At 40.9% G+C, this 25,106-nt stretch overlaps 1 protein-coding gene across 1 annotated transcript in view; it reads left to right on the forward strand.

Moving 5' to 3' along the window:
- Positions 1–831: 831 nt before the first annotated feature.
- CEP83 (centrosomal protein 83) overlaps positions 832–25,106 on the forward strand; it is a 120,659-nt gene continuing 96,384 nt past the window's right edge. Inside the window, exons 1-2 of the mRNA XM_036761802.1 lie at positions 832–1,023; positions 6,681–6,763. The gene's annotated coding sequence lies outside the window, so the exon portion shown is untranslated. The remainder of the gene's footprint in view (positions 1,024–6,680; positions 6,764–25,106) is intronic.

The raw sequence follows: 25,106 nt of genomic DNA on the forward strand, positions 1-25,106 counted from the left end.
GCTAAATAAATCTTAGTTATTATTTTTATTATGATTATTAAAATGCTTATAATAATAGCACCAACCTCCTGGAACATGGTTGTTTTGAGGACCAAATGTGGTAGTAATTGTAAAGCACTTAGCCACTGGGCCTGGCCCACAGCAGGTGCCTAATAAATGCTTGTTCCCTTATTCCCCTTTGCTGCAGCAACTTTTAAGAGTGCAGACAAAAAGTGTCATTTAGAGGAGGGCTGGAGGAGAGCAGACGAGAGGGCCAGCTCCCTAACTGGTCTCTAAGTTCACCTCGTCCTCGGGCCTACTACCTTTAAGGCTACCTCCTTTCTTTCCAGGGCACTACTTCCCGCCTCCCAGACGCCTCCTCGCTCAGCTCCAACCGCTGGGGGCTGTTCCCGCGGCTTAGGGTTTGAAAGCGCGCCTTGCCTAACCCCTCCCCCTGACGTCACCTCAAGAGGCGGGACTTCCTCTCTTTCCCCGAATCAGATCGCGAAGGGCTCAGAAAAGACCCGAGTCGGGCTTGGCCGGGGGAGTCGCAGGGCAGTCCCAGCCGGTTAGGTGAGCGCTGGGGCTGTCCCGGCCCAGCCCGGAAGGCTAGCCGGCCTAAAGAAGCAGCTGGGCCCTCCTGAGACGAAGGACGCCGCGTGCTGTCGGGGCGGCTTCGGTTTCTCAGCCTGGAGGTCCCCAGGGAGCTCCCTGGGACCGGGAGTCGGGGGGGTGGGGTGGAGGTGGGGTGGGGGCGGGGCGATGTCCCGCGAGGCCTTCTGCGCGTGCGGCGGCGCTTGCGCAGTGTGTTCCACTCGCTTGGTTCGTCAGTCCGTGGTGCCCGCCCCGCGGAGCCCGCGCGTCCTCGAATGTCCCGTGTGGGACGTTAGCTTAGCCTCCATGCGTCCGAGTAGTAAGCCCCACTGAGGCGGCGGGTTGGAGCTGCGGGCATGTTGGCCGGCGGCGGCGATGTCCGGAGCCCGCACACCTTCCTCCCCTGTCAGGTGTGTGCGCACACTCTGAAAGGACCGTGGAGGAGCCGTGGTAGGTAACCTCTCCTGGGGGAAGGGGTCGTGGCCCCGCGTGGGCCCAAGGCCAGTCCGTCAGCGGGCTCGTGCGCCCCACCCCGCGAGTGGTCTTGCTCCCATCCTTGGACAGAACCCCTTCCCGGGGGCGGCAGGGATGAAGGACGTGCAAGAGGTGGAGGGATGGGGGAAAGGAGACCCGCCTTCATTCACCCATATCATAGGTGCAGAGCCAGGAGGGAGCTTGCAGGCAGCGTAGCCCGACCCCTTTTATTACAGAGGGAGAAACTGAGGCTGATAGAGGTTAAGAAACTGAGCATCTTAAATCTAGAACTAGAAGGGACCTTATAGGTCGTGTAGACTGATCTCCTTAATGTAAAGTTGCAGAAACAGGTCGAGATAGGTAAAGAAACTTAACTTAAATCCAGAACTAGAAGGGAAACTGAGGCTGAGAAGTTAAGAAACTTAATTATCCTAAATCGCAAACTAGAAGGGACCTTAGAAGTCATGTAGCCAGACCTCTTCAATTTTGCGAGATTAGGACCCAAAGAGGTTAAGCGATTTGGATCATAAGATCCCAGACTTAGAGCTTAGAGGAACCAACCTTAGAGATAATTTTTTTTTTTTAACAAAGGCTGAGTCCCTTGCCCAGGATCACAGCTTGTAAGTTTCTGAGACACAGAATTTCATCTTGGCTCTTACTGACTCACAAGCCCAGCACTTTCTCCATCAGGTCACCAAAGCCAGACAGAAATAAGTGGATTAAAATCAGTAGCGCCTGACTTCAAATCTTTGGATCTTTCTGAAGTGTGGTGTAGTGGAAAGAATACCTAATTTGTATTCAAGATTCTGGTTCTGGTCATGGTTCTGCTGTCTTAACTAAATCTAGTGGAATTTGTAGTACTAGGATTGAAGGCAGGAAACTTTTTTTTTAAAATCCCCAGCCTAACACAATACCTAGAAAGTGGAGGTCCTCAGTAAATACTGAATATAATTAACTGTCAGACCTCAGAAAATTCACTTCACCTCCTCTTGGGTTAGTTTCCTCATCTGTAAATTGAGAGAATTGGACTAGACTAGATTGTCTTTAAAAACTTTTTTGTTCTAAATCTATGAGACTATGATACAGTAGAATTTATTCTCCTAGAGAATCAAGAGTGTTATATTTTTTGCCTTTATATCCCCATTGCCCATCACTGTGCTAAGCACATAGTAGGTTCTTACTAAATGCTGGTTAAATTGAATTAGGTCCCATTATGGACATAGGCTTAATGTCAAAAAGAAATAACTCTTGATCATGTAGCGGACTTGATCAAAGCATCGCGGCCACTTTTTTTGGTCTATGATAGATACATAGCACTTTTCCTTAAGGTCATTTATGAAGGTTATATTGCCTTTCATGTTGTAACCCCATTGAGGGACATGTTAAAATCTTGAAGTTAATTCCCCTGCTGTAATTGTATGTTATTTTGCTAAACTTCCAACTTCTCACCTTCTAGACCAAACAACTGCTCTTTTTAAAGTGTCAGCTGCCAAGAAACTTTGATTTGGATGAAACCTTGTTTAAAGAAATTTAACTAAGTCTCAGATTTTCAGGTAGAGATGATGATTAGTGTTGGGAGAGTGCAAAATATGTTTTTAGTGTTTTTAATGACATTCATTTTTATATGATATTCATACATATGTTGGCTTTTGTGCATACAAATTACTTGAATAGGTCTAAAACTTAGCAACTAGGTTTTCAGATTGTTTAGGCAATGTTGCTTGGCAACAGAACTTATCTGTAAACAAGTCTAACATGCAGTGAGCATTTGCTCTGCAATTTAATTTTTAAAATGAAATGTTTTACCTGCCGTTTATTTTTGGATTCAAAGGAACCTAGCTACCACAGTGTTCAGTTCTGTGAGTATATTGATTTATTTTTAGGTGATTAAATTGATTCCTACATTTCTCTGGACTTGATCCAAGCACAGTTTTTGGATAGTTTTACACTATTCTAATTTTTAAAGGATGGCACCAAATTGTTCTAAGGAGGCATACTTAGATATTGACTTGCTATTTGATTTTAAGAAACAGGATAAGGCATAGAGACTATATTATTGACATTATAGTGGGTTTTCCCTCTCTAGTCATGTGAAGGATGATGCTGATCTTTAGGAGCTTCTCCCAAATAAAGAGCTGGTCTACACAGAGGAATAGACAGAATCAAAGTGTGGCTAAATTGAGGAGATATAAAGATCTGTGAGTAGTGCTGTTTTATTTCAATTTCATGTCCGTCCCCAGTGCCTTATTTGATAAATACTTGTTGAATACACTGTTTATTATGCACTGTATTGGGAGACTGGGTTAACCCTGATAATGAATTCAGTGTAGATAATCCTTTTAGCTTCTTTCTTAATTACCTGAAAATCTTAGCAACACTTTGCATTCATATAGCACCTGGTGTTTTTTTTTTTGAAGCCTGTCATGTAAATGATCTTAATTTGATACTCACCATGATCTTATGCAGTAAGCAGGGTAGATATCCCCATTTTTCAAATAAAGGAACAGATCCAGAAGGGGCATTGATAGGACCAGGGTCACATGATTAGTAAGTGACAGAACTAGAATTCAAGTTTTCTGACAGCTTGTTCAGGGCTCTCTCTGCCTTGGACAAGAGACACCCTATGTTGGTGAAACAATCAGGTATTGCAAAAAGAGGGAAGGAAAGGAGGGATGGGAGGAAAAGAAGAGGTCTAAAAGACCTACAATGGATAAGCAGCCTTTAGGGAATCAGGACTCATCTTTTGGGAGTATTCAAGGCACAAGAAATGTAAAACAACTTGGAGCAGAACAGAAAATTTAAAAATAACTACAGGAATTATTTGTCGGACTTACTTCAAGTTTTCTTGTTACTTTCTGTTTGACCTAATTTTCCATGATGGATAGGAAGTTTGGGAGTATTCTCTAAGGGACATCCTTACTTAAATCTTTGCAGTGTTCCTTTAGGGCTGAAGGAATTCTGAACTGCTTAACACCTGCAGTGTTTCCAAGAACACCTGCAGAGTAATTTGGGGGAATGTGGAAAGAACAACTGGATTTTTGAGTGAGGAAACTTGTGTCCAGATTTTTACTGTCACTACCTTATGATCCTTGTCAGGTCATTTCACTTCCCTAGGCATCCATTCTCTCATCTGTAAAATGTGTGTATAAGAGTGGAGGGAGGAGTGACCAAGTGAGACCATTTGATTGCTAATGATCCTTAAAAGTCTGATATCCTGTAATCCTGTGGCTCATGAGATGAAGCCTTAAGTCACTGATTACTTCGTGATGTTCTTGTTTATAAAATACCTGGATAACTACATTTTTATAATTGGTTTCCTTTGTAATTCTGTGGATTATATTTTATACAATTAAAAACTTTATTTTGAAAAGGGATCCAGAGCATCACCAGACTCCCAGAGGGGTCAGAGACATAAAAAAGTGGTTAAGAACCTCTGTCCTACATGCTGCCTGGCATTTTAAAAAGCATTTTAATTTCACCATAATTATGCTTTGTAAATTGTCCAGAATGGGTTAGATGCCGTGGTTACTAATCTCAAATTTATTATGCATTGAAGATGTATAAACACACACAGAAACAAATATGTATATTTACATGTACATATGTCTATATGGGTGTATGCGCACACTCATACACATACATTAAATGGTTACTACTGAATAAAGTTCAAAATCCTTAGTTTCACATACCAAGCCCAACTCAGTCTCTGACCTAGGTCTGCAGTCATACTATTCTAACATGGACACTGTGCTTCCACCACCATGAGTGGTGTACTCTGTGTACACTGCCTGCGCCTTTTACCTTCTTGCTTTTGCTGATTCAGACTCTTCCTCAAGCTTGGAATGCTTTCTCCCTCTTTCCTGCCTAGCTGAAGTATCTCTCTGTTGCACCATTCAGGAGCTTCCCTAGTCCTAACATTTGTTTGGCACTTGGCCTAAGTTACTTTGTATTGTTACTAATTTTTTTATGTCTATGTTCTGTTTCCCTAACTAGATTGTGCAGTCCTTGAGGACAGTGAACATGTATTAAACCTTTTTGTATCTTCAATGCCTTATGCAGCTAAATAAATGTTGGATGATGATAAATGTGAATGTCCACATAATTTTTTTCTCTTCTTTACCTACCATCCCTCCTTTCCTTGCCTCTCTGTTTAGTGGTATTAGAGAAAGTTGAGAGTGGAAAAGGTAAATGAAGAAGAGTCAGCAGTGAGGGGAAAAAAGAGTGTAAAGGAAGGGAATTTGTTAGAACTGGGAGGAAAAGTTCTTGTTCCTAGAAAGTATAGAAAAATGTGAGACTCTTCTTTCCCATGGTAATAACCCCAATGAAGATTCCCTCAGGGTTGCTGCTCCAGGTAGATTAGGGTTGGGAATTTGGTCATTCTCTCACCTCTTCATTAGTTACTGTTTTGTAACATCAAAAAATGCAAAATCAATATGTTTTTTAAAAAAATGAACCTAGAATCTTATTTTTTTCTGTGATCACAATTTTAACTATAGTAATATTAAATATCAGATTATGTTTACCTGTAGATTGTATCATAAGGTTAATTAGGAATTTATTTCATGTCTATTAGTGTTCATATTGTTATCTGGCTCCCTTAAGTTTGGAGTCTGCTCAGATTGCCCACATTTCTTTCAACTAGTCTACTGGTGTCATGGAGGAAATTATTACTTATCAAATTTAGTAATGTTTTTGTTTAGCCTGGGGCAGGAAAAGCAAGCTTAAAGGATGGGAAAAACAGTAAACTCTCAATTACTGTATGACTCATGAATTATGAATAAGTGTAAATCACAGTGTTGAGGAACCTAATGGATCTTGTACCCCATTTCTTTTCCAAGAAATGGTACATCTCTCCCCAACCCCCTCCCCCCCACTCCTTCAAGAGCTTTTTCTTAAAAATCTTCAGAGAAGCAAATTCTGAAATTTTACTCAGGAACACAGTTCTGCAGCTAATGCTAATAAAAAAAAAGATGTATTAGGTAATGTGTTTTTTTTTATAAATACAAAATAACAATTTGACAATATTTTTGAAACTCTTATATGATCACCTCAATCTTTAGAGCTTTATGTCCGTCTCTTAGCCTTTGTTACTCCACCTTCCTAGTTATTGCCCAGTAACAAAACTACAGTATTACATAGCAACCATTTAACACTTTAGGGATTTGTCTCAGGAGTCTTCCTTTCTCCTCTTTTGCTCTCTCTTTTTAACAAGGACGATTTTAATAACCATTGCCAAAAGTTGTTTTGTAGAAAATGAATCTTTTTAAACCTTTTAACTAAAAGAGAGGCCTAGGATATGATTGGAACATAATTTGACAACGGTTGGCAAAATTACTAAATACAAGGCACAAGTAATAGTATTTGGGTAATTTTATTAATTACAGTGTATGCAAAGAACTCATTAAGGGAAGAGTTCAAATAAAGATTACTCATCTAACCTGGATGTAGAAAATTTGAGCAGAAATTGATAAGTAAATTTTAGGAATCAGATACTTTTGATACTTGACCAGAACTAGGGTTTGGAACCTAAATGGTCTCTCTTTTATAAATGCATATAGGGTGTTGCATTTCAGTTCTGAGGGGTTAGATCAGTGAGCAGAATTTATTTCATTCAATTCTTTATCCTGTTCTAGCCTAGAAGAATAGTACAACCAGAAGCCTCTGATAGATGTCATCAGCCTTTGGGACAGGAAGCTGGGTGTGATGTCAGCTACAGGTAGGAAGAAGCAAACTGGTGGTTTCAAGGTATAAGTACAACAGAATGGTGATGGTGCCAGGAGTTCTCATCACAAGCCTAGACTTGTATATGGCATGATGAAACCCCAGATTTTCATGAAGCTGAGAGCTAGTTTGCACATACATACGTACTCATTACACATGTACATATATACACATAAATGTTATATGTATGTATGCATATATGATCCTAAGAGTAAGAAATTGCTTTTATCCAGAGGCAGCATAGGGAGGGACCCAATAGATAAAACACTGGACTCATTGAGATTATGCCCCACATCAAGGAAAAGCCTCAGTCTTTCAACAGAATTGTTCTTGTATGATAGGAACTTTTTGGATTGAGCTGTGTTGCTTTGTCAGTATGTCCTCGATTTTGGCCAAATGTCATAGAACTATAAAAGTTATAAACTGACTATAAAATTAAAGTAAATTAAAACTAAACATTAAACTAAAACTTAAACTAAAAACATTAAACTAAATTTAAAATTACATACTTTTTTGTTAAAACACAAAGTTTATTCATCAAGTACTTAAAATTAGATTACCTAAAAAAAGTGCCCCTCTCCAAATGGCCAGTATTTAATACACAGTATTGTAAAGGTAAAGAAAGCTTTGCTATACAAATCTCTACAGAAATCTGCACTTACAAACAGTATAGGTTAAGTCTAATATGCATAGCATTATCTTCCCTGTCGAAATCCTATTGTTCTTCAGATTTTATCTGTTTAATGAAAGCTTTCTTAATAACTTGAGCTTCCGTGGATCTCTCCCCTTCTGACCTTTCGTACTACTGTTATACAGGGTCTGTTATACTCATTTTGGCATATAGTTTCTTTGGTATTTTTCAGATTGCTTCATGAGCAATTATTTTCTTGCGAATGTTCTTTGAAGATTTTGTTGTAATACTTTTATATCCTCCATGGTACACATACATAGTAATCTCTGTACTTGTTAAATTTAATTGATCTTCCTGATTTAAAACCCTGTGGCATTCTAGAAGAGATTAAGGATCAGAAAAACCCTACATTTATTCATGAACCAACTTAGGGGTTGAATATTACAAATCTTGGTTCACTTTGTGTAATATAAACTGCCAGAATAAATTCCCTCCTGTTATGAAAAATAACAGAACTAGGTGATATAACATTCATTTATTCAATAGTGTTTCTCATACAGAAGTAGGGCGATCTAAGGAATAGAATGCTAGTCTTTGTTATGAAGACCCTGGTTCAGTTTCTGACTTGAATCCATATGTCTGGACAGATCACTTAATTTTTTTCTGCCTCCATTTTCTCATTGGTAAAAGGGGAATCAAAGGAGTACATTCCTTACAGAGTGGTAGTGAAAATCGAATGATAGGACATAATGTGCTTTGCAAACCTCAGAGTACTATATAGATGTGAACTTATAAGTACAGGACAATGAACTGGGCATTGACATTTTAGGAGAGATGAGATATGTACAAATTGCTATAATTCAAAGATAAAAAGGTGATAAGTACCCTAAGAGAGGTACAAACAAAATGCTATGGGACTATAGAGGAAGGATAAATTACTTCTAGCTGGGGACAGAAGGAAAGCTTTGTATTTCTCAAGAAAGGCCCCAGCTGTCCTACTTCTCCCTGAGAAGCCCATAGGCAGGAGGAACAAGGCAAGAGCAGAGCCTCCAGCTTCTGGGTCCTTTCGCACAACCAGGCAAAAGCCTCCAGTGGCATTTGAACTGAGTCTTAGGGAATCAGTGCAGTTTTCACCTGGTTGAGAGAGACAGATGGAAAAGTGTAAGCAGTGGCAGGAAGTCAGGAGAGTTTGCACTGGCTTAGGAAATGGCAAGGATAGTTTATCAGGAAGGTAGAGTGTGTGAGGAAGACTAGTGGGACATTAGTTTGGGAACATTGAATGCCAGAGTGAAGTCGTATTTCATTTGGTAGACAATGAGGAATTAATTTTGGAAAGTTTTTAACTTTTGAATAAAAAGCTGACTGGGTGATAACGCCCTACTAACACGATATTTTTAGGGGAACTTGAGTTTTCTCAGATTTGATCCAAGAAGCTTTCTGCTTTCATACTCTATTCTAACCTAAAGACCATTGAGCCCCATGGGTCTACTTGGTCTTTGGGAGCCAGCTTGATTTCCCCAGTTCAGAGAGTTGCCATATCCAGTTGCTCACTACTTTTTCTGCTTCTGCTATCATTGGTGTCCATTAAAAAAAATACACACACACACACACACACACACACATTTATTTCATTAAATATTTCCCAATTATGTTTAATTTTTTTAACTCTCATTTTTTTAAAATTTTGAGTTTCAAATTCTCTCCTGTCCACCCCTGTCCCATCTCTTCAGAAGGCAAACTGTATGATATCAGTTATACGTGTGAAATGCCAAACATTTCCATCTTAGCCATGTTGCAAAAGAAAATACACAGAAACACAAGAAAAAGAAATTGAAAAAAGTATTCTTCAGTCTGCACTCAGAGTCCAGCAGTTTTTTCTCTGGAGATAGCATTTTTTTATCATGTATCTTTTAGGATTCAGGTCATCATATTGATCAGAGTATCTGAGGCTCCCACAGTTGGCCAACCTTACAGTATTGCTGTTACTTTGTACAGTGTTTTCCTGGTTCTGCTCACTTCACTTTGTATCAATTCATATGAGACTTCTCTTGGTGTCCATTTCTAATGCTCACTTCCTTTTCTCCTTGTTCCCTCTGCTGCCACAACTCTAGACCACAAGAAGGCATTTTCTGGGGTTTATGTAGAGGAAAAAGAATGATAATCAGAAATATCAAGGAGTATAGTTATTGAAAATGTGTGTAAAAGAAGGCTACCCAGTATAGACTGTTTGGTATCTGACCTTGCTAAGTTAGACTCTAAACACTCGGCCTAACTTGTCCCCAGGAAGTCTACAGCGAAGGATGCTGCCACTTTTCTGGCCTACCATAAGGACAGCATATTCTGCGGTAGGACACGAATTGGGATTCATCCACCTAGGTGTTTGGATTTAATTTGCAGGGCTTTTGCAGTCTTATACTCCAGACCAGTTAGTAATCTCCATAATTCGTGGTAGGCTTTTGGTGTCCAACTCAGTCCTAGTTAATCACTGGCTAATCTAATTAGATGCCTCCTTTCTAACTTTCCAAAGAGGAGAAAGGAAAGATAATTCATATCAAACAGGCTTTTTGTTGTTTTTTCCTATCACTCAGGGAAAAAAAAGAATAATTTACCTCTCCAATTCACAAAAAGCAAGAACATGATCAGAATTGTTATTCTGGCAAGAGCATTTAGGATTGAAGAGTAAAAACCGATGTGAACGTTAGCTCAAAGGCTTGAGGCAGCGGCTGAACTTGAATAGTTACAAGCAGAATGGAAGGGAGAGAGCAAATGTGAGAGCTCCAGAAGTAAAGGCCTTGGAGTGGTAAGACTGGCAGCTACATTGGGGCCAGAATGTATTTTGAGCCCTCAAGTCTGCATGACTGGGACCTGGAGGGTGACAGAAAAGCTGAGAAATGGGTGCATTAGCAGGAAGAGCCGGTTTTGTGGGAGTTTGGTTTTTGAAGTGCTGGCGGTACATCTAGATGAGTATTTGTTGTTGGCACTTGGAAATGCAGTCCTTGATTCAAGAGAGAGAGAAATACTGTAGTGTAGGGAGAAGATTAAGTGTAACAGCCATTTACTCCATTTACTAAACATTTAGTCTGTGCAAGGCACAGAGACTTGAGTCAGAAGGTCTGGGCCCAAATCGTGGCTTCGCATTTCAGGTTGTGACATTGGGTAGGTCACTTAGCTTCTCTCAGATTCAGTTTCCTCATTTGGAAAATGAGGATAATATTACTTAAGAGTACCTGCCTCACAGAATTACTGAGTGGAAAACAAAATGCTGTTGTTGTAGAATCACTGAATGAAAGACATTGGAGATCATCTGATCCAACTCTTCATTTTACAGAATGGAGAAGTGACGTGTCCAAGGTCACACAGGTAGCAAGAGGCATAGTTGTGATCTGAATCATGATTCTTTCCCTCCAGTCTAGTATATTTTCCTTCGCACAGGTGATATCAGTTTGAATGTGGGCTGCACCTCTAAAATGAAATGTCTTTGAGTTAAACATATTAAGTGCTTATTAGGTGCAGGATATTGTTCTGCCTGGATATATTGGGACAAAAATAAAAACCAGTGCCTGCCCTGTAGGCCGTTCCATTCTATGGTGATATGTGTTAGAAAGGTAAGTTACTTAGAAAAGTAATTTGAGGAGGGGGAAGAGCACTAACAACCAAGAGGGTCATGCAGGGCTCTGTCAGAGCTGGCCCTGATCTGAGTTTGGAATGTAGCTGGTGATTCTAAGATGGAAGGTGAGGAGTCAGTGCCTCACACACCTGGAGGACAGCCAGTGCAGAAAACAGCTGAGTCAGGCACCGGGACTCCAGCTTCTCTAGGAGGATGCAGGGAGTGGAGTGACAGACAGTTGTGAATCGCTTAATATGTGCTTTGTGTGCTGAGTGATGGGGATTCAGAGAAGGACAAGGAGCAGCCCTGCCTCCAGGAGCGTCTAGTTTGCCTGGAATGTAGGCACTGCAGAGTAACAGGGACCTTGACTTGGGATCTTTGGGACCCTTTAAGCTTCAGCTTCCCAGAAGCTTCTACCTGGGCTTTTGCCCAAGTAGGCTCCATAAATGCTTTTTCTTTAGGATTTTATGAACGTTTGTCATTTCTTTCTTTTATTCAGCCCCCAGTTTGTCTCTGGCTATCTTTCTATATGGAACCCTGCTAGTATTGGTGCCAACAGACATTTTTGTATGTTGACAATGATCTTATTTAGGTGAGTTAGGTAACTGTTTCATTTTTATGTTGGAGAAATTGAGACCTTGGCAAAGTGTGTAGCACCCAGAGTTGGGTCCCACATCATAACTTTTCTGACGCCTTCCCTTTTCCTTGCCCTCTTTCCCCCACCCTGTAATAAGCTAATGTTGATGATCCTCTACCTGCGAAAGGGGAGTCGGGGAGAGAGCAGGGCTAAGAGCTCATAGGTCCATTGTAGAGATGGCATTTCTGATGCAGTGGAGGCTCGGCGAGAGCAGGAACTTTGGTGTTTGTCTTTAGTTTCCTAATACTTCACACATAGTAGTTAACAAATGTTTGCATTCCTTCCTTCTAACAACCTTGCTGTAAGTTAAGTGAGTGTAGTTAAAGAATTACTCTTCTCCATCCCCTTTTTCCAATGACAAAACAATACCAGATGTTGATAGTAAGTGTCAGCGTGGGGACAGAAACCTAGGTTGTGCCAGTCTTCCTGGAACAGAGCAGGCATGGCTTGTGAGAGAGAATTCCTGTGCCACCTGATTCCATACTTGGAACAGTGTGGTGCTTCCATTTACAAAAGGCACAGGGCTCGAACAACAATGAATAATCTTTGACAGTTTCAATTCCTGTCAGAGGCAGATGCTGTTGAGGTGTTACGATGGAGTACACGGCATATGGAGTGAGAAGACTGGGGATCAGATGCCATCTCTTGTCACGCTGCTTCTCTGGGCCTCAGTTTCCTTATTGGCAAAATGAGGAGGTTAGACTGTGTCCAACTTTAAATGCTCTGGAATGACACTGATGACATATAAAATGAATCTGTTCCCTTGCTCTGTGGCTGCTAATGGGACTGGAGGCTGCCCTTAATCTCCCTCCACTTGTACCTTCCATTTATAGTACATATCTTGCATATGCAGTGTTGTACATGCTGTCCCTTCCAGTAGAATGTGAACTCCTTAAAAGCGAGGACTATTCTGTCTTTCTTTGCATTCCTATCACTTAGCATAGTGCCTGGCACATGGTAGGTACTTAATAAATGCCTGTTGACTGGAAGTTAATGTGAAAGGCAGGTAAATTGTGAGGGACTTTAAGTGCCAAAGAGAGGCCTTTGTAGTTTATCCTAGAGGCAAGGAGGAGGGAACCACTGCAGGGGAGTCTGGAGCAGGGACATGCTCAAAGTGCCAAATCAGTTTGGCGCAGCTAGGAAACTGGAGGCAGGAAGGCTAACTTAGGGGGCTACGACAGGGCAGAAGTGAGGAGATGGGTTCTGGGCAATGTCTGTGTAAGTGGAACAGCGAAGGGCCATACATGAGAATTACAGCAATCAGACTCCCCAGGACTTGGCTGCTGAGTGAATGTTGGTGGTGAGGGGAGAAGGAGTCAAGAATGGTGCCACCTGGAAGAATGGTGGTACCCTCAACAGAATAGCAGAGTTAGGAGGAAAAGATGGAAATGTGAAGTTTGAAATATCTGAGGGACGTCCTAGTGGAATGGCCTAGGAGGCAGCTGGCAGTGTGGACTGGATGTATAGATTCAGTCGGCAAGCGTATTTTAAGCCCCTGCGTTCTAGGCACAATGCTAGACCAAATGGTCTTTTCTCTCAGGTTGCTTATATTCTAGTGGGGGACAACAAGTATGTGCCTAAGTACGGTCAGTTCTGTTATAACTTGACACGTGTTCCTAAAGTCACTGAGTTATGAAAAACCATGCAATAAAAACCACGAGCCTTATGGGCCAAATGGGACTTAGGGGCATAGCCCTCAAAATTTCATCAGTGACACATTTAAAAAAAACCCATAGAAACCTAAAAAAGGTTTGCACAGTTTTATATGTTAAATGGTTAAGAAACACATAAATACTACAATCAATAGTGTCTGTATGTGAGACCTTGGGCAGTGCCTGGGTTGGGTTCCCATTCCTCCCTCAAGGAGAGCTGGCAGCTGTTGACAGCTATGAACAAGAGGATGGGCTGGCAGCTTCAAAGGGTTGGAATTCTATCAGGTTCCCACTGGCCACCCCCCAGCCATGCCTGGAGGTGGGCTAGGGAGTGGACTGAATGGGCAAAGACCAACCCTTGGCACAGCTTCTACTGCTCCAGGAGATATATGAGAAATGTGATACTTTACTTTGAAAAAATCGGAAGAGTTGCAGCTTGTGAGTTATTGTGTAGCGGTGCCGCTTTCTGTGTTCTTGAAATCCTGCATAAGCAAATATGAAATTTGCAGAAATTCTCATTATGCTCAAATTGTTCTCTAATATATCAATCATGTTGGAACAAATTCACATTTTCAAAACAAGTGTTATAACAGACCTGGCCATATAGACAAAACGTATAAGGATGTTCAAGTTTACCTTGGTGGGAAAAACACTTGGCCCCTGGGAGGACAGGGAAGAAATTAGGAAAGGTTTCGTGTAGAAGGCAGTAATTGAATTGAGTTTTGAAGGAGACCAGTGAGTCCAAGAAGAGGCCAAGAGGGAGGAATGCATTCCAGTCGTGGAGTTGGCCATTGCAGAGCTGGAGAGGTGATGTGCTAGATGTGAGCCCTAAGAAGGCTGGCTTAGCTGGACCACCCAGTGCAGACAGGAGGCTGAAGTAGAATGGTGGCAGGCTATGAAGAGCTCTAAAAGCATCAGAAGAATTTCTATTTGATCCTAGAGAGTAATGGGGAGACGCTGCATTTAGAGTAAAGGAGTCATTTGCTTTAGGAACATGAGTTGAGTGGTTTTGTGGAGGGTGGCTTGGGATGGTGAGAAGTGAGGCCTCAGCTAGGGTGGGGGTTCTGTGGGTGGCTTTGATCCATGTTGTGGAGATAAAAAGGTGAAGATTGTGGAGTGGGCTGTGTGAGAGTGAGGAGCACAGGATGACTCTGGGTTTATGCACCTGAGCCCCTGGAAGGCTGATGTCTTCAGTAGACCTAGGGAAGGTAGAGAAGGACTAAATTGGGGTTGGGGGAAAGACGTGGAGAGTAAGATGCTTAAGAGACATTCAAGATGAGTTATCTAACAGGAAATTGGTGCCCAGAGTCTGGAAGACCAGGCCTGGGTATATAGAACTGGGAGTTAATCTGAATAGGGATGAACCCTTGAGAACTGAGGTTACCCAGTGAGAAAATTGATAGAGAAGAGGGCCCAAGATGAGCTCTGTTCTCCCTATTTTAAATGGGCAGCGGGTGGAGGATGGTCGAACAAAGGAAAACTAGGAGGCTTTGGAGAAGTAGCAGAGCCAAGGGATGAGACTCTCCAGCAGGGGCTGTCTCCTACTAGGTTGTAAGACCTACATTATTAAATCCAAGAGGTTAAGGACTTAACTGAGAATAGGTCATCATAGATGACTGGCATAGATCCAGCAGTTAGACTGGTAACTATCTCGGAATGAGTAGTTTCATTTTAATGGGTCACTGAGCCTGAAGGTAGATTATAAGGTGTTGGGAAATGAGTGAAGCCAGATGAAGATAAGAGTGTAGAGAGGACAGTGGTTTGAGGGTGTGGCAGAGTCAAGTGAAAGCTTTTAAGGTTTTGGGAGACCCTGTTAGACTTCAGGGAGGGAACAGATAGGCAAGGGGAGATTGGAGATGAAAGGAAGAGGGAATAATGGAAGGGGAAAACTGGAGGGGGTAGATAGGGGTGGGATCAGATGCACAAGTTGAAGGATTGACTTTAGGAAGGATCATAGACCCATAGATTTAGAGCAGGCAGGGACCTCGGAGGCCATCTGATCCAGCCACCTCATTTTACTGATGAGAAAACTGAGGTCCAGAGAGGTAGGATTTTCCAAAACCCATCCATATGATAAGGGGCTGAGCTGGTTAATTGTAGCAAAGGAAGATTGAATCAAGGACAGCATAGAAGGGTTTTTAGGAGTGAACACACGCTTAACGGGTAGACTTTCTTTTTCTCAGTAAAGTGGGCAGTGAGGTCTTGTGCTGAGAGAGGGAGGAAGGGTGTAGACTTGAGAGAAGAGGTTTGGAATAGCTTCTGTGGGAAACGTGATGGAATCAATTAGGAAAAAGCGAAAGGATTGTGAGAGAGGTTTCCTCTCTCTCTGGTCCATTGTCCATATGCAGTTGCCAAAGTGAATTCTTACGCCACAGGCCTGACCATGTCACTCCCCTCCTTGCTCAGGAATCTCCTTGGGCTTCTGTTTATCATTTAAAATCCTTATTATTTGTATTAACATGTTAGTTTGGGAGGAACATCAATCAAATCGAAGGGACATTTAAAATATTTGTGGGGGGAAAGAGTTGATGGTCTTTGCAGTAAGAAACTAAATGCAGGCTGTTGTTTGGGGGATGCAAGCTGAAGGGACCCATCTCCCTTCCCATGCAGCAGCAGCAACAGCAGTATGTGGAGGAAGATCTTCCAGAGTGTGAGTGGGATGGTGGGAAAGCTTTTGTTAGTGCTTCTGCTCCCAGAGAGGTGAGACTTAAGCTTTGTATGTGGGTTTAAGAGTGTGATTTAGGCTGCACTCAGGTTTTATGCACATCAGAACTGGGGAAATAGTGTGGCCTGTATTTGGATCACTGTGTTAGCTTTGAACTCCCTCTAAGTGCACATGGTATCATATACAAGGGTATGAAAGTGGAACCAGAAGGGAGATGGCGTGTGTGGAAGCCCGTCCTCTTTTTGGGCTCACTCTTTTGCTGACCTCTGTGAGCTGGAAACTAATTTTTGCCTATCACAAGAGTGTTGCTTTTGAGGGCAGTAAGTAGTACATTTAATTTGGGTCAAAAGTTTTCCTCTAGGTATCTGAAATTTTAAATCATTGATAAAGTAGTATTCATTTCTACCACAGAAATTTGTTTTACCAACTAGTCCTTAGGAACACATCTTTTATGAAGTAAATTACTTTACTATTAAATGAATTCTCTTTTATTAAGTGAAATAATTTTTAAGTGAATTAATTACAAAGAGACCAGAGAAATAGAATCAGTCACAAGCATTTATTGATTGCCTACTATGTACTAGGCCCTAGGGATATCAAAAAAATGAAATAGAACTTGCCCTCAGAGAACTTAGATTCTGTCAGGGGAGACAGCATGTATACCTGTATATACATATAAGTATATGGGGGGCAGGGGGTGGGAATACATTAAGAAATGCCTCCAATAGAAGGTGGCGCTGGAGGTGGTCTTCGAAGGAAATGAGGATTCTAAGATGTGAAGGTGAAGAGGACCTCATAGGCAATGCAAAGGAAAGAGGTGGGGGGCTGTATGTGAAGAGCAGCAAGGCCACTGAGTGCATGGAGGTGTGTAATGTTTTTAAAACTAAAAAAAAAAATAGATTGGCATCATGTTTTGAAAGCCTTCAAGTGCCAAACAGCTGTATTTACATTTGACCCCAAAAGTAATAGGGAACTACTGGAGTTCATTGAGTAGAGGAGTGACATGGCCAGACTTGCGCTTTAGGAGTGTCACTTTGGCAACTGTATATATGATGGAGATGGATGGACGGATAGGAGAGATTTCTGTGCCATCGAAGAATGGAAAGATAAGGAAAAATGTCATAGCCGGCATGTATTAGGGAACACAATTATGGTTCACATTTCTATAGAACTTTAAGGTTTACAGCGTACTCTTCCCTTAGTGATTCCATGAGGTAGATAGTAGTATTAAGTGTTTTGTAGAGGAGAAAACTAAGTTTCGGTAAAGGGAAATAACCTTATGAAACTCACCCAGACTAGTAACTGCTATCCTTGGATTCCAGCTGCATTTCTGGCTCTATCCTATACCATTTCTTTTTAATTTCCTTCCTTCTTTGGTCTCTCCATCTCACCCAGTCTGGAAGTGCAAGGGTTACTCATAGGCCTGCTTCTACTAATTATCCAGCTAGCACCTTTAACCTGCTCTATTTCCAACCAGGGCTGATTTTCCTTAGGCTGTCTGGGAGCCCCCTCTCCCAGGGGCTCACTGTGGGGATGCAGGATTTCACACAGGCTCCCATTAGCCTTTAGCTTAGAGCTCTCAGGCTTGAGAGATCTTCCAGCCTCCCCTTCTCTGGGAGCCGGGATTAACAGTGTGCACCAGTGTGCCCACTCTGTACCACACTGTTGTCTTACTCAGGGTGAATGAATGATTGTCATTCAGTCATCTCCCAGTGATTGTCCCTGCCTCCAGTTTCCCTTCTCTTTGGTCCATTGTCTATATGCAGTTGCGAAAGTGAATTCTTTTGGCACAGGCCTGACCATGTCACTCCCCTCCTTGTTCATGAACCTCCTTGGGCTTCTGTTTAGCATTTAAAATCCTTATTTTTGTATTAATATGTTAGTTTGGGAGAGACATCAATCAGGCATTTATTGAAAGTCCCATGTGACTTCATACCAAAAAATGAGTCTTGAAGCCTTCTGAGATGGAACTTGAAGTAACATTCAGCCTGTGAAACCTGTGTTCCCTCGTGGGGTTAGCCACCGGCTGTCCTGGACTGCTATGCAGTCTGCTCCATCTCCCCTCTCTGCTTTTGCCTAGTCTGTCTCCCTCTTTGTGAGTAACTCCCTTCTCACCTCTGCCTTTCAGAATTCTCAGCCTCTTTCAGTCTAGCTTCTATGTGAAGTCTTCCAATGCTCCAACTATTAGTTGTATCCCTCCTCTCCCCTTATATTTACTCTCTGTTTTACATCTATTTATGTTGTCTCCCCTAGAGAACATATCTGTTTTGTCTTTGGTGTAGTGTTTTAGTATAGTGTTATGCACATAGTAGGTGCTTAAAACATGCTTGTTGATTGATTGAATAATCGATAGGATTATTTGGAAAAGCTTTCTTAGAGAAGGTGAGTTTTGATCCTGGCCCCAGGGAATGGAAAAGAGGTAAGAGAGTATCCCGGATGGACAGAACATTATGAACAGATGTAGGAGCGAGCAAGACTGCCTACGGAGACAGCCTGCGTTGTGGTGTAAGGAGATGCTTGGCTGAGGAGGTGATCACGTTACTACAGGGCCTTGCATGCTTGACTGAGGACTTCAGATTTGAGGTAGTTGCAAGAGGGAAGTACTATAAGTTTTTGGCAGCTGGGTGGTCCAGTGGAGAGAGCCCTGGGCTTGGAGTCAGGAAGAACTGAGTTCATACGCAGCCTAGATGGTTCTTAGCTGTGTGACCCTGGGCAAGTCACTTAACTTCTGTCTGCCTCAGTTTTCTCAGTTGTAAAATGGGAAGAATAATAGTACTTAATTCCCAGGGTCATTGTGAGGATCAAATAGGATGATATTTATAAAGTGCTTTGCACATATAAGGGCTTAATGCTCATTTGCTTCCCTTTCCCCCTATGGATCAGGGGAATATTGATATGTTGAAAACAGTGAAAAATAGTGGGATATGGCATTCTCATTAATGAGAAGAGTAGATATTAAAATGATCCAAGTGTGAAGGCCTAAAATGTGGACGCTGTTTGCAGACATGGAGAGGGTTGGTTATATCCAAGAAACATGAGGGAGATAATTTGCAGAATTAATAACCTCTTAGTATGAGGGAGGGAGTCAAAGTGAACTGCAAACCTGCAGGTTTATGAACTGGGAGGAATAATCATACCCTCAAGGGGAAGGTTAGTAAGACATGGTATGGGGTATGAAATTAAACTGGTCCAGTTTTTTTTTTTTTGGAGGGAGGAAGGCAGGGCAACTGGGGTTAAGTGACTTGCCCAAGGTCACACAGCTGGTGGTCCAGTTTTTTACCATGTAAGGACATCTAATCTAAGGTTGGTCTCCTAGGCTGCTAGAGGTATGAGGGCTAAATGGAAATAGAGTCATTTGAATGGAAGTACTTGTTGAAGTGAGAGTGTATGAGTTCTTTGAGGTTGGTGTGTTGAGGTAGAGGAGCTAAAGACCAGGAATTTCCCAGCTTTGGAGGGTAGGACAAAGAGCCAGTGAAAGAGCAATCATTGAGATAGGAGGAAGATGTGTTAGTGGAAGCTATGGAAGTGGTGAGTTTTCTGTAGTGTGATTGCTCATTAATGTTCAATATAGGTAAAGGACAGACACCATCTTTTTATGCCCTACAGTCTTTCATACAGTGCTATGAATATGAAAGTTATTAAGTACTTGTTGAATGAGTGAAAAGATAATTATGAATCCTTTTAATTGAATTTTTTAGGTTTGAAATTTCGAAAGCACTATTTTTAATTACCTAAGGAAGTAATAGTAGCATAAAATTATAATCACTTTATATTGTTAGCACTACCATTTCACCTTAGGATATATATAGTCATAAGAACATTTTTTTTGAATCATTTAGAAGGAGGAAACAAAGTTGCCTGGAATTTTTAAGGAAATTTAAAAAAAACATAATTGGTGATATTACTACCTTCTTTGTATATAGCACTTTATGATTTACAACAGGCTTTCACATACTTAAGACATTTATATAAAGTGGCTTGAATGAAAGCTTCAGTTGAATTGAAGGAATTTCAAAGAAGAAAGCTTACCAGATAAAATGTGGTTGCCATGTCACCAGTGAAAGCTTTCTTTTTAAGTCTGACTCTTTTGCCCAAATTTTCTAAATTGCTGACAATCTCAGTTGAATATTGCAAAACCTTCTGTGTCACATTGTGTGGTTCTGGTCTTTCATATTTTCAAAACTTCTATATTTGATTTCATGAAAAACAATAAAATGGTTTCCAGATATTTTAGTATAGATTTAAAAATCTTACCACCAGATGTCATTGTAACCTAAAAAAGTTAGTGTTAATATATACATTTGCTATACAAATATCACATTTTATCTTTTAATTTATACTATTTTCCCTCATTTTCATGCCATCTCTCCTTTAAGTTATTTCCACTTGTCTCATTTATTTAGTAGATTGAACAATGATTGCTTGTAATAGACTAAAAAATGAAGTAGCTCATATCCTTGGCTTCCCATATTTTGTAAAAACCATATGCTTCCCACCCAAAAATTTCTTAACAGTTAGTTGCTATAGAGATGATTGTTTGAACGAAAGAATGAGGAGGAGTAGCAGCAGGTGGACAGTTAAGAAACAAAATCCTTATTTTTACATCTTAATCCTTGACAGAGGGAATTTTAGAGATCACCATTCCATTTCCAAGATCCTTCTGTGAAATATCTACCTAGCTTCTTTGCTGCTGCTGGTTTGCCGTGATGGCATTTACAGTTTGTTAGAATAAGGGTTTTTTGGACTCTGCCAATGACTTCATTGGTATACAAAACTGGAAAGGAAACTCCCTCTACCAAGCAGATCCACAACTGGCAGAGAGTATTAACTCTGAACATAGAATCTTAAGAGTTGTCTGAGGCACTCAAAGGTTAAGTGAATCGAATGGGGTCGCAGAACCAGCATAACAGAGGTGGGAATTGAACCCAGGGTTTTGTAACTACGTGGCCATGGGCAAACCATAGAATTCCACCTCTGCCTCTTAGCATTCTTTGTTTACTCCAAAACTCTAAGTGCCATTTTTTTTACTACTCCAAGTGCTAGTACTCTCTCTTTCCTAATTTAAAAAAAAGAGTGTATATGTATTCTTAATATATTTTGTATCTATTTTTTATTAGTCATATAAACTTTTATTGAGCACCTACTATGTGCCAGGCATTCTGCTATGTGATGGTAATACAAAGAAAGCCAAAAAGGCCTTGCAATTGAAGAGTCCATGTTTTAAATGGGGAAGACAGCATTTAAACAACCAGAAATCTACAGGATAAATTGGAGATCATCAGCAGTGTTAAGGGGGATCAGAAAAGGCTTCTTGTAGGAGGTGATATTTTAACTGCAACTTGAAGGAAGCCAGGAAGCATAGATGAGGAGGGAGACCATTCTAGGTATGGATAGGAAGTGCAAATGCCTGAAGGTGGGAGTTAAAGTGTCCAGTTCAAGGAACAGCAAGGAGATGATTGTCTATGGATCACAGTTCTTAGATATAAGGTGTAAGAAGATTGGAGAAGTTGAGGAGGGGCAGGTTTTGAATGCCAGAGAGGAGGTTGTTTTGTTTTATCCTTGAGGTGATTGGGTGCCACTGGAGTTTATTGATTTAGAGTTAGGGGTGACATGGTCACTTGGAGTTTCAGGAAGATTAATTTGACAGCTGAGGAGAGGATGGTCTAGAACAGAGAGAGATAAGGCAGCCAGCTCAACCAAAAGGCTATTGCAGTAGTCCTGCTATGTGGTGAGGAGGGATTTTACTAGGGTAGTGACTGTGTCAGAGGAGAGAAGGGGCCTCTGATGAGAGATTTTACAAAGGTAAAGTTGATAGGACTTTCTGGCAACAGATCGATTTTAAGGATGAGAGAGAGTGCGAAGTCTAGGTTGTGAGCCTGAGTAACTCAGAGAATGGTGTTGACTTCAGCAGTAATAGGGAAATTTGGAATGTGGGGGATTTGTGGGGGGGCAGAGATAATGAGTTCAGTTATATACAATTAGGGTTTCAGATGTCCACTGGACACCCAGTTTGAAATCTCAGAAAGTCAGTTGGAAATGAGAGACTGAAGATCAGAAGGGAGGCCAGGGTTGAAACCGCCTCCCCTCCCCCCAAAGTGAGCATCATCAACATAGAGATAATTGAATCCATGGTTCCTCATGGGTTCACCAAGTGCAGTAGTATGGAAGGAGAAGAGAAGGGGTATTTATGGAGCCCTCCTATGTGCCAGGCACTAGACTAAGTACTGGGGATACAAACAGAATTGCAATACTCACTGCTCCCAGGTAGCTTATGTTTTAGTGGGGAGACAACAGGCACACAGTAGGTATATACAAAACTGATACAGTTACATTGGTGGGAAAAGCACTGGTGGCTGAATTAGGCAGGAACCAGGAAAGGCATCATGCACAAGGTAGCAAGTGAGCTGAGTCCTAGAGGAAACCAAGAGATGCTGAGAGGCTGAGGGAGGAGGGAGTGCCTTCCAGCCATGGGGGCCCGCCAAGGGAAGCAGAGACAGAAGAGAGATGGCATGTCATGTGTGAGGAATAGCATGGAGGGAGTAACTGTGGTGAAAGTTAGATGCAGTACACCACACCCACACTCCTACTTCTACAAAGAAAACAGGGAGATGCCTTCTCTCATTTCTTCTTTGGGGCCGTGCTTGGTACTTATAATTATACAACATTGTTTCTGTTTTTATCGTTCTTTCTTTGTACCTTGTCATCATGTGCGTTTTTCTGGTTCTGCTTTCTTCACTTTGTGTCAGTTCCTATCTTACCATGTGTTTTTGAATTTTTCATAGTCATTCTTAAGGCACAATAATATGCTGTTACATTCATGTTCCACAACTTTAGCCATTCCCCAATCAAGGGGCATCTACTTGGTTTCTAGTTCTGTGCTAGTACCAAAAAAAATGTTGCTATAAATATTTTCGTGTATATGGAACCTTTGTATCTTTGACCTCTTTGGGATATAGGCCTAACACTGAAATCTCTGGGTCAAAGACTATGGACATTTTAGCCACTTAAAATTTTTTTTAACATATACATAATACATATATAATTACATGTAAAAACAATTTTTAACATTCTTTTTTTTTTTAATTTTGAGTCCCAAATTCTCTCCTCCTCCCCCCTCATTGAGAAGGCAAGCGATTTTATATAGATTATAAATGTATAATCATGCAAAACATATTTCCATATTAGCCATGTTGTGAAAGAAAACACAAACCAAAAAAAAACCCATAAAAATTTAAAATTTAAAAAGTAAAAAGAAAAAGTATGCTTCGCTCTGTAGTCAGACTTAGTTCTTGCTCTGGAAGTGAATAGCATTTTTTATCTTAAGTCCTTTGGAATTATCTTAGATCATTGTATAGCTGAGAATAACTAAGTCATTCACAGTTCATCACTGCACAATATTCCTGTTACTGTGCGTAATGCTCTCCTGGTTCTGCTTACTTGATTTTGCGTCACTTCATATAAACCTTTCTAGGTTTTTCTGAGAGTATCCTGCTTGGCATTTCTTATAGCACAATAGTATACTACAACTTGTTCAGCCATTCCTCAGTTGATGGACTTTTCCTCAATTTTTAATTTTTTGCCACCACAAAAAGATCTGCTCTAAATATTTTTGTATATATAGGTCTTTTATCCTTTTTTAAAAAATCTCTTTGGGATACAGACTTGGTGGTATTGCTAGGTCAAAGGGTATGCTATAGGGTTAATGGAATATAAGACCTTCCCTGTCCATTAACAAGCTTATGTGACCATGTGTTCCTTTTTTTTTTTCTTGGGACAGGGTCTGTGTTCCCAGGTCTAAAGGCACACAGGTATTTCAACCAGGGATGTCTTGCTCCTTTGAGCTCTGGCCCAGCTCACAGCTGTGATATATCCTGCCCCTTGGGAAAGGAACTTGCCTAAGGGGAAGCTTTCTTGCAGGAAGGCTTTCACACCTACTAAGCTAATTAGTTACTGAGTCCAGAGGGTTATGATGCCTTCTGGCTCTGAGCCTATTAGCTGAAAGAGTGTGTGTGAGTGTGTATGTATGTATGTATGTATTCTGAGGTGAGGGGCTTGCTCATGAGAAGGACCTTTTGATTTCCTGGCCAGGACTCTGGGTAGCCATTTGTTAAGGAGTGCCAGACTACTTAGATGTCGGTGTTCTTCCCATCCAGTGATGTATATAGATGTTAAAGTGTGTACCAAGATTACTGGACAGTTGGAGCTCTGCCTGTTGGATCTTTGTGCTAATTTCTCTGCTTGTATTTTCTCCACCTTCAGGGTGTTGACCTTTCCCCTGAACTAGTCAATGACATTGTTTAATTAAAATAAGATTGTTAATCCTTTTTGAGTTGCCTTTCCTTTAGAAAAGCAGATCAAAGAACTTGTGCTGGTCAGCCATCCTGGGCATGCTAGGGTGCTTGCCAGTACATATGCACTTATGCCCGTGGGCAAATTGCTCTCCAGAATAGTTGAATCAGTTCACAACACAACATACCAACAGTGTATTAGTGTCCCAGTTTTTCCACATCTCCAACATTTCTCATTTTTCTCTTCTTTCATACTAGTTAGTCTGATAGGTGTGGAGTGGTATATGAGAGTTGTTTTAATTTTTTAGCCACTTTTCTTAGCATAATTCCAAATTGCTTTTGGCAATGATTAGACCAATTCCCAGGTCCACCAGCAGTGTAATAAGGTGCCTGTTTTTACAAAACCTCTCCAGCATTGACTGTGTTGGCCACTTAACTGGGTGTAAAGTGAAACTTTGAGGTTGTTTTGACTTGCATTTCTCTTATTATTGGTGATTTAGTGTAATATTTCTATTTGGGTATTTCTTTGACCCCATTCATTTGGGAATGCCTCTTGGTTCTGAATATTTGTTAGTTCCTTATATATCTTGTACTATCAACTTATTTTTTTATGGATTATCTACTTTTTTGAATTCTATTTTGACTTTTAGTATAGTTTCAAGATATATAATACTTGTATTTCAGGGACTGAAAACATATAAAACAAAACAAAAAAATTAGGAAGGCAGAAAATTCCCATTGATGAAAATTCATGTCATGGTTTCCAAAGCCAAAGAGAATTTTTTTAAATTTTAAATTAAGGTTTTTTTTATTTTTAGTTTACAACACTCAGTTCCACATGCTTTTGAGTTCCGGATT

Source organism: Trichosurus vulpecula, chromosome 5 (assembly GCF_011100635.1).
Source record: "Trichosurus vulpecula isolate mTriVul1 chromosome 5, mTriVul1.pri, whole genome shotgun sequence".
NCBI classification, from domain to species: Eukaryota; Metazoa; Chordata; class Mammalia; order Diprotodontia; family Phalangeridae; genus Trichosurus; species Trichosurus vulpecula.